Source organism: Emys orbicularis, chromosome 3 (genome assembly GCF_028017835.1).
Source record: "Emys orbicularis isolate rEmyOrb1 chromosome 3, rEmyOrb1.hap1, whole genome shotgun sequence".
In the NCBI taxonomy this organism is placed as follows: Eukaryota; Metazoa; Chordata; order Testudines; family Emydidae; genus Emys; species Emys orbicularis.
This window is the reverse complement of record NC_088685.1, coordinates 177,292,957-177,303,232: the sequence shown is the minus strand read 5'-3', so window position 1 is coordinate 177,303,232 and position 10,276 is coordinate 177,292,957.

Here is a 10,276-nt window from a genome sequence, read left to right as displayed (position 1 = left end):
GCTTATTGGATGAGTTCTGAATTTTCAAGTCCTCTTGCTTACTGAACCGGTTCATTAAAACACAAATGAAGTCTTTACATTAGGACTCTGGCTCCTTTTGGACATTGTTTACACGTAGCCTTTATCGTATAACACTCAAATAGTCTGTTCAGTCGAAGTTTGCTCTTGAACTAGGCAGGGCAGCCAAGTGTCCCTCATTTCAAGGAAGAGTGAGGGCATGGCTACACTTGCAGATGTAGAGTGCTTTGAGTTAAACCAGCCTTCGTAGAGTGCAGTAGGGAAAGCGCTGCAGTCTGTCCACACTGACAGCTCCAAGCGCACTGGTGTGGCCACTTTTGCGGCACTTTCAGCGGCATTGGGAGCGGTGCATTGTGGGCAGCTATCCCACAGAGCACCTCTTCCCAGTCTGGCGCCGTGGCTTGTGGGAAGGGGGCGGGGCATTTGGGTCCTGTCCCAACGCCCCGTGATGCACCGGTTCGCATCCCAGCAATCCCTCTGCTTCCGTCCACAATTGGCGCCATCTTTCAATGTTTTTTGTACTGCGCGCTCTGTCTTCCCTTTCGGTCTGCGGGAATGGAGCCCGAACTGCTGAGGAATATGCTGACGAGTCTCGCCAGCACATCATGTTTGGCAGTCGAATTATTCCTTAAGATCCAAAGTGACAGTGAGGACTCTGACAATGATATCGACTCAAGTAATGCATACGACACGAGATCACTTGTGGCATTCACGGACATGCTCACCACCGTGAAACGGCGCTTTTGGATTCGAGAAATCCCACTGAGTGGTGGGATCACATCATCATGCAAGTCCGGGATGACGAGCAGTGGCTGCAGAACTTTTGGATGAGAAAAGCCACTTTCATGGGACTGTGTGATGAGCTCACCCCCACCCTGCGGCGCAAGGACACGAGATCGAGAGCTGCCCTGATGGTGGAGAAGTGGGTGGCTATTGCAATCTGGAAGCTGGCAACTCCAGACAGCTACCGGTCGGACGCTAACCAGTTTGGAGTGGGGAAGTCGACCATTGGAATCATGTTGATGCAAGTTTGCAGGGCCATTAATCACATCCTGCTCAGAAGAACTGTGACTCTGGGTAACGTGCATGACATTGTGCCTGACTTTGCACAAATGGGTTTCCCTAACTGCGGAGGGGTGATAGATGGGACGCATTCCAATTCTGGCACCAGCCCACCTAACCTCCGAGTACATTAATCAGAAGGGCTATTTCTCTATGGTTCTCCAGGCGCTTGTGGATCACCGTGGGCATTTCATTGACAAATGACTTCTGTGGGACTGCCTCATATCCTGCACAGCATAAGGAGGGAGGCCAAATTAGGCAGAGGTTTCTTCCTAGTAAAAGACCACTACCATAAACCATTTGTCAGCCAATAGAAAACAAGCCATGCAGAGCACTGCTACTAGCTGTTCTTTGAGAGAGACTAAGGAACAGCTAAATGAGTGGGTCAAGGCAGTAGGAGAAATAGGCTCAGCTTTTTAAAGGTGTTTAGGCATTTCTTTGCTCAGTGTTGCAAGGACTAATTTAGGCAGATTTAGGCACCTAAGTGTGGGTTGAGGCCCCTAAGTCCCAGTTTTAGGCTCCACGGTTACTCACAAAACTCTCACTGAATCCTATAGGCACCTAAACTCAGCTTCTAAATTTTTGTAATAAAAAGTTCCCTCAGCATCTAGTTTGTGCCTCTGGGCATACACACTGCTGCCTCACTCTAGGCATCTGGGTGCGTATTTCCTGGCTAAGTAGGGTGACCAGGTGTCCTGATATTCTTGGAACCATCCTGATATTAGGGACTTTGCCTTATATACACAACTATTCCCCCAACCCCCTGATCCCTGGAAAAAAAAAAAGTGTCCCGATTTTTCACACTTGCTATCTGGTCACCCTATAGCTAAGCCCCAGAGTGATTGCAACCAGGGAGAACAGGCATTCATCACTCTAACTTGCATGTGCAGTCTGATCTGCCAGGTGTGCTTAGAGCACTCCTGTTGGATCACCCCCTCACCCCAGGCTAGTTCACACAAAACAGATAGTCACTGGGTATGGGAGAGAAGGAGGACCCTCTCCCTCATAATTTTTATCCCAGTGGTTAGGATACTTACCTGGGATTTGAGAGATCCTGGGTTCAAGTGCCCCCTTCACCTGATGAGGAGAAGGGATTAGAACAGGTATCTGCCATCTCTCAGGTGAGTATGAGTATGGAATATTCTGATGTGGAGCTCCCTCACTCTCTCCTGTTGAAAATGTTCCACTGTGGATAAATAGTCATTGGAGCAGAGGGACTGGACCCTGTATCTCCCACCTCCCAGGCAGCTGCTCTAACCACAGGCTATAGAGTCCTTCTCATGCTTGTGCACATGCGCTCTCTCTGGCCCCCTGTCTCCTTAGTTTTAACTAATAACTCTTTTTATTTGTATCTTTATGTAGCTAGTTGAGGTCAAATCTATACCCAAACCTGGGATTTATCTCAGCTAGCTACATTGAGGTAACGACTATCTGTGCCATGTCTCCACTAGGGTTTTGGAGTGAGATCTATCTTGAGTTAGCTATCACCACATAAAAAACAAGCCTTTTTCCCCCCAGTAAAGACATAGTCTTAGTTTCTCCTGGGAAGTGGGGTGATAAGAGCCCTGCTAGTGAAACTTTCTAATGGGATGTGCTGAATCCCTGAACTTCCCCAGATCTCTGGCTACATACTCCTCATAGCCAGTATTGCTTATGTTTTAGGCATTGCTGACCACCTGTGGGGTAACCATCCAACTCTCAGCCCTACCTCACCACCAGGCAGATTTTCTATGCCTCAGTATCCCATCTGTAAAATGGGGATAATAGCACTACACTACATGATGGGGTGTTGTGAGGATAAATACATTAGGATTGTGACATACTCAGATATTATAGTAATGGGGCATTGCTGGCCACCTGTGGGGTGACTCTCCAACCTGCAGCCCTACCTTACCACCAGGCAGACTTTTCCACTACCTAACATCCCAGGAAAGCTGTATTAAACCAGGGGTGAATGTAACTCTTAGTCTAGAAGTGACATAGTAAGACAGAAGCAGATATTAAACTGATTAAGCAGATAAGATACTAAATGTGATGGTTTTTTCCCATTGCTCTGTATATGCTTTATACTGCCATCAATTTTGGTCTGCTTGTATTCATGAAACCTCTGAGTTTTGGTTGGAACAGTCCCCACAATTCAAAGTGAAACTGTCAAACTCTCCCCATTTCACTTGGTTTTGACTTGAAACTGCACATGTCCCATGGCTCTTTCAACTGTAAAGCCTAACTCTGGTTTGTTTGAGGCAGGGCTCAAGTTGACTCAATAGTTTTGCAAATATTTGCAAACCTTTCCCCAGAGCTGAGTTTAAAGTTTGCAGTGAAACTCGAACCCAGGCAAGTTCTGTGTGGTTTTGGGTTTCATTGCAAACATTTAGGCAATGTAATAAAGCTAAGCATTTCCCCCTCTTACCCCTAGAATGATCTAATAATCATTTTTCTCAATTCTCCCCATTTTGGTGCCCCAACAACATCCAATATTATTTTGTAGTTTAAAATCTGGTTATATATTGCCCATCAGATAAAACATTTGCTGCCACTTTTCAACCCATCACTATTCATTCTTGGCAATTGGACTTTAACCAGTGTCACACTTATTAAGATTTCAGTCAACAGAGCAAAAAATCTTTGCTGTTTTTCTCTTGGCATAGACAGAGAAACCCAAATGTAACTATTTTTTGTTTACAAGTATGCGTCATGTTAAACTGAGGCCCAGTTGATTAGACGTGGATGTATAATCACGTTCCCTCTCTGCCAGATTTCATATTTGTGTTCAAGTGGCTGTTGTCCATTGTTTCTGTAGATTGGCATAAGGCTTAATTACGCAGAGACTTTCCTCCCCCTTCCAGGAGACTGGGATCTTTAGGCTGTGCATTTCAAGCCACCAAAGTCTGTCCCAAGTGCAGGAACCAGTCCAGGTCTAAACAATGCTGATCAAACTTCAGTCTCCGAAATGCAATGGTTTTTATCAAATACCCCCTTTTGCAAAGTTACTCAGAAGCTTAATATGCAAGGAGGTTACTAAAATTTTTGGTTTAATGAGGGAAAGCTCTCACTCTTCATTTCAGTTCTTTTGTGTACCATTTAAGTAAAACAGGCCATTAATGTGCATAAATAATTGGGAGGAAAACCTATGCATACAAATACAAACACAGAGCATTTGTACTCCAACCCATGAATTGATGTACTTGGCTTTCTTACCCTTGCAGGCAAATCAAGAATTCTTGGTTGATACTAATTTAGAGCTTCAGATGACATGTTTTGAGTGGAAAGCAGTATAAATTTACTACTAAACTGTAATTTTTCTGAAGAAAGCACAAGGGCTTGGTTTACTAGCAATTACCTAAAACAGCAGTTAAGTAAACAGAATCTGACATGTACTGTATTGCTGCCTGAATTGTTTTACCATCTTGTTATTAACAAAGGGATTATAGGAACACAGGGGTTGCCATACCAGATGTGATTATTCATTGGTCTGTCTAGTCGGAGATCCTGCCTCCAGCTGTGGTGCCCAATACCTGATGTGACACAGGGAGGTCTCTGTGAAGCACATTAATGATCACACAATGCTATTCAGTGGGTGGGAATAATTTTGGAGCTTTTGAAGGCAGGCTGTTTATGCCCAGAAGCATGCGATTTAGAGACTTATGTATTGTATAGTTACTTCTGAGTGGTGGTAATGGTCATAAAATGATCCGATCCTTTTAAAAACCCAGCCACAGTATTTGTCTCAATGGCCGCCTCAGGCAATGAATTGCACAGGTTGAAGGCCCATATGTGCTCTGCAAAGAATTATTTGTACAGACATACTCCTGTTCTTTATCATCATTTTATAGCACTTCACAGAAGACCTAAAAAAAAATCATCCATACCCCAAACATTTTACAGGAGAGCCCTGTGCAGCACTATTTTTTTTAATCCCACTTCTGTCCTGCCTTGCAATACCCAGTCCCACCTGTTCCCGCATTGTTTCTTGTATTTTTATCCCGCTCCCACCCACAAAAACCTTAGACCCCCACAAATCCTGCAAGAGCGACAGATTCCCTCATGCTACTTAAAAAAAACAAAACAAAAACAAAAAAAGGTCAGTTAATATATTACATATATATAAATGGAATTCAGATACAATGTTTACCACTAAAAGAATAAAACAAATCTTGTTTAAACCATGTAAAAAATACTCTAACTCCTGTTATAATAGACATCAAATCTTTCTATCCTTCACTTAAATTTAAGTATTTGTTTATTTATTTATTTTTTTTTAAAAAAAAACTTACTTTACATTGCTGAAATTCTATTTATGACAAACTTACAAGAGATTTAATGTTTTCCTGCAAGTTACCGCAGGCAGGTTTCTTTTTTTTTTGCCCTTTCAATCCTGACTGTAATAAAGTACATTTTACCCACTCCTGCTATTATGGCAGCGGGTCCTGTGGCACCTGCAGGATCCTAGTCCTGCTGCAGGGCTCTAGTTTACAGTTCCCATGTTAGATGGGACACAGTAAATGGAGCACAAACAGCAGGGAATGAGGAAGAACAAAGACTACAGAATATGATTCCACAGTTTGTAGGAATTTTGGAATTGCCACACCAGGTCAGACCCAGTGGTCCATCAACTTCAGTATCTTGTCACCAATTTGGCCAGTACCAGCTGCTTCAGAGGAAGGTGCAAGAACTCTGCAGTAAATAAATGTGGGATCTCCTGCCCCCAGGCAAAGTTTCTTCCTAACCCCCAACTATTAGTGATTGAATTATGCCCTGAAGCATCAAATTATCCTTGAGAGAGAGTGACAATTGCAGAGGAAATGGCCTACCTATACCCTACAGAAAACAGATATCTCTATATATCTACTAGGCAATCCAATTGTGGTAAAACATATACTCCCAAGTATCCGCACTTATTACCTTAAAGGAAGGAAAAGATAATTGCTTCTTATTGTTGAACTTCTGTTTTAATGTAGAACCTGAAGATTTTACAGTGCTAGATTGAAAATCTTGTTTCACAATAGCTAATACATTTTTCTGCCTTCATTTATATTTGCTTTGAAATCCTAGATGAGTCAACAGACTTCTAATTTTGAAAATTCTATGCAACTCCATATTTGCAGTACACAGCCTGAAGTGCAGGCTTCTCAAAGGAGTTGCACAATCTTTAACCTAAAATCTCTCAGTCCGACTGCAGTGTTGTTCTGCAAGTTCTTTCTCTAGCTGGCTGCATGTTTGGAGTAGCTTGAATTCTAAATAGTTCACTTAACACCCTGAACTCCAGTGCCAAGGTGTTTCTCAGGTCCCATCTGCCGCTATTTTTATAAGGATTAGAGATGAGTAGGTTCTAACATTTATAGGACTGATATAATCATGCTGCTTATTGCAAATTAGTGTTGCCATGTCAAATTAGTGTCGGCTGATCACGTCATTTATTTTCCATGAATCTCGGGTGCTACAACCACTGACTGCTATGTTCATTAGTCAACAGAATGGTTTCTTTTACTTTTCCTCCATGTGTATTTCTGATATGGCTTTGCTGTTTAGATCAGAGCATCTCCTGATTAAAAATAGTAAACAAAAACAGGGACAGTGTAGAAAACATCTGAAAAGGTGAATGCCAGCTGCAGTCACGTCAGCAGCCTGGTTTATATTTAGTGGGGAAGCGTGCTGAAGGGGAGGTGAAGAGTTCAAACTGAGATTCAACCTGGGTGCTTGGATCTAAATGTGAACTGCTGGTAAAGGTTGAATTGGCCTTTACAAATAACGTGCACAATGCTTTTCCCACTCCGTGTGCCAATTTTCCAGTTTGCAGCTTATTATTCTCTTTGGAAAAGTGATTTGGAAATAGGGGGACATTAGAGCATCCAAACTTTTGACCGCATTGGGCATTTGGCTGTCTCCACTATTGCCTGTCACACCATCCTGCACAAAGTTCTCATAGCTTTCTATGCCAGCTCTTCTGACTCCCAGTCCAGTGTCCTATCCACTGGACCTCGATCTTAGGAGGATAGATATTTCTATGTAGAGTGACCATATTTCCCAAAGGGAAAATGGGACCTCCTGGGGGGCTAGTCTGAGCTGCTTGCCTGAGCCCTGCCCTGTGCCCTCCCTGCGCAGGGATGGCATCACTGCTCGCACAAGCACTGTCTCCCCACCTCCCCCCCCACGGGGCTGTGGGTCACTGCTCACTCAAGCCCTGCTTGCCCCCTGCCTGAGCCCTGCCTACCGCCCTGTGCAGGTCTGCCATCGCCACTCACATCCCCCCCCCACACACGTTTCTTTGCACCCCACTTTTTTTTTTACAAAAGTGGGCATTTGTCCCATTTGCTTTTGCCAACTGATCAAGCTGGCAAGAGAAAACGGGACAAATGCCCTCTTTTGCCAAAAAAAAGTTGGGACAGCCGGGACAGGGCTTAAAAAAGGTACTGTCCCAGCCAAAATGGGATATATGGTCACCCTATTTATATGCCCACTACAATATATGAATGTCTCACCTCCCAAATATTTATGGATTTATTCCCACTGCACCCATATGAGGCATAGAAATATTATCATCTGTAATTTGCAGATGGGGCCTGGAGTGCTGGGAACTGAACTCACATCTATTGAGTCCCCGTAGAAACTCAACCACAAGACCATCCTTTGTGCCCTAAACCACTCTGAACGGGAAAGCTTACAAGAATACACTTTGTTTGGAGATTTCCTCTCCCTTGCTTCTGACTGGGTCAGAAAAACAGGCTCCTTTAGCGTATTGGAGTGCTTCTGCTTTTCAAATGTTAAGAACAAAAAATAAGTACCCAAATAAATTCAAACTTCAACATTTCTTAAAAGTCTGCTTCCATTTTTATTTTAGCTTCTTGCTTTGGAGATAAGTGCATGTGAGGCTATGTTCCCGTCTCAGTGTTGATAGCACCAAAAACCCATTTCTTTTGAGTTAAAGTTCCAATTAGTAATCAGTCGGGACAGGGAACTTAAATGCTAATTTTGTAATGCTCTGAATTCAGAAAAATGGCAAAAGCAGCGTATCTTCACTGCTATTGTCCCTGCAACTAGTTTAGCCACCAGGAATTACTGTTGACAACAATTCCTAAAATGATGACATTTCCAGACGTCTAAGGAACGAACCTCTTGCAGGGTACTCAGTTCTTTCAGGATGGCCTGGAAGCACGATGTCTATCTTCGTTTTTACAATTCTGAACACTTTTGCAGGGTCTAGCCTCATGTTTTGGCAGCTGGGAGGGGCGAGCATGATAAAGCTAACTCTCTTGATCACATCACTACAGTTTACTGGCAAAGATTTAACAGCATCGGTAGCCTTTAAACAAGGCTGTCTGCAAAGAGAGTGGCTGTGTGGTATGGTAGAGATGTAATTTCCAGCTATGAGAAATATCCCTTCCTGGAGATATTTTTTTAGTTTTGGTATGAAGGCCTCCTACAGCGAAGGGGTTAAGAATGCACAAGGGTGAGTCTTGTAGCTGAATTTATCTTGGTAACATGAGATGTTCATGGACGTGGAACACTCATACTACTGTGGTTATTCTTGTACTGGCTTCCCCTCCAAGTCCTGACATGCTTGCTTACATACATGCTTCTTGGGTTTCACTGGGGGAAAAGTTTGGGGGGATCTGGTGACAAACAGGCCTTGATGCAGAGCAGGGCAAAGTTGTTTATATTTCCCTTTTCCTTTTGCCATGATGGAATCATTGAAGGCATTTTTCTTTCCCCTGTACTTTGCTGTATACTTGTGCATTAATTAGCATTGAAAACCATTTAAGCTTCCCTTTTAAACAAAGCAAAAAACAAAAAATCAAACAAACATGACAATCCAATTTTTACTTTTCTGATCTGATATATTCAAGAAACTAGCGAGACCAAGGCAAAATCCTGCTTGTGCTTACGAAAGCTGGATAGACTATGGCGTTTAGCCACATTAGGGGAGGTGATGTGGAGTTGCATCGTCCTAGGAGCTTGGTGAGGGATTGTGCCTCTTCCTCAAAGCTCCCCAATTCCTGCTGGGAGTTTGCAGGCTGCGCCATCTTTGAGGCAATGTGCACTCATGGGGTGCATGAAGAGAGCAGTACCTAGTCTCTCTCAAGTACAGGGACTATAATTGTTCCTGGCTGTTATAGGGATGGGCCCAAATCAAATCCTGAATCAGAACACTCTGCAGATTTGGGAGGTTTGGAATCTGAAGTCTGACCCAGAGCCAAATTGTATAGCTGGCTATATAATGGGCTAACCCTGTTCCAAACCCCTCTGAACTGTAAGGTGTTCAAAGTGTTGACCCAAATATTGTGGCACGGGTTGGCCCCATTTTTGTGTAGTGCAAATTTATTCAGCATGGCGCTCTGTCTCTCTCTACTGGCCTGGCCACATACAGAGATTGATGAGCCTGCTAGAGTGTTGGCTAAGAGAACTGGGTCTTTTAGCTCAGACACAAGAGGCTCATGCATTTAGATACAAAGGAGCTGGGTTCAACCCACCCAGGAATGTCATGTTACATTGCTTACTGGACAGGTGTGTTCAAATGCATGCTAGTTAACATCTAGGGGCACAGCCATTATAAGACACACTGCAGTATTATATTTGCCCCAAGTAATGTCCAACTACTCTTCCATCCTGGGTGCTGGAGCTCATGAAGAATCCTTGTTAGAACAATCTAGGTTTCAGCTATTATAATGAGAGATAAAGTGTGAATTCATATACAAATGAATGAGTAGAGATTTATAGTTCATGAGATTATAACAATACTCTTCCTATTCATTGCTTACCTGCACTGGAATTTTGATGAATGGTTCCAATGAAAATGTTTCACTTCCTGTATTCCTAGGGATACAATACAGTTCACATTCAGTTATCTGAAATTCCTTGTTATCCAAAATAAGAACATTGAAAATTCCATGGAGTATCTGAAATTTTGTTTATCTGGGCAGGGGAGCTTGGCAGCTGGTGAGGAATCACAGAATCCACTTTGCTCACTGCTCTCCTAGGACCCTCCCAACACATCTGTATTATTTGTGGAGCCGTCTTTGTTTCCAGTGTCCCCAGGCAGGGTGTTAGGAGACAGGTTCTCATAGACTCATAGACTTAGAGGCCAGAAAGGACCATCAAGATGATCTAGTCTGACCTTCTGCACATTGCAGGACACGGAACCTTACTCACTCACTCTTGTAATAGACACATATCCTGTGGTGATCAGTTTGACCCTGAG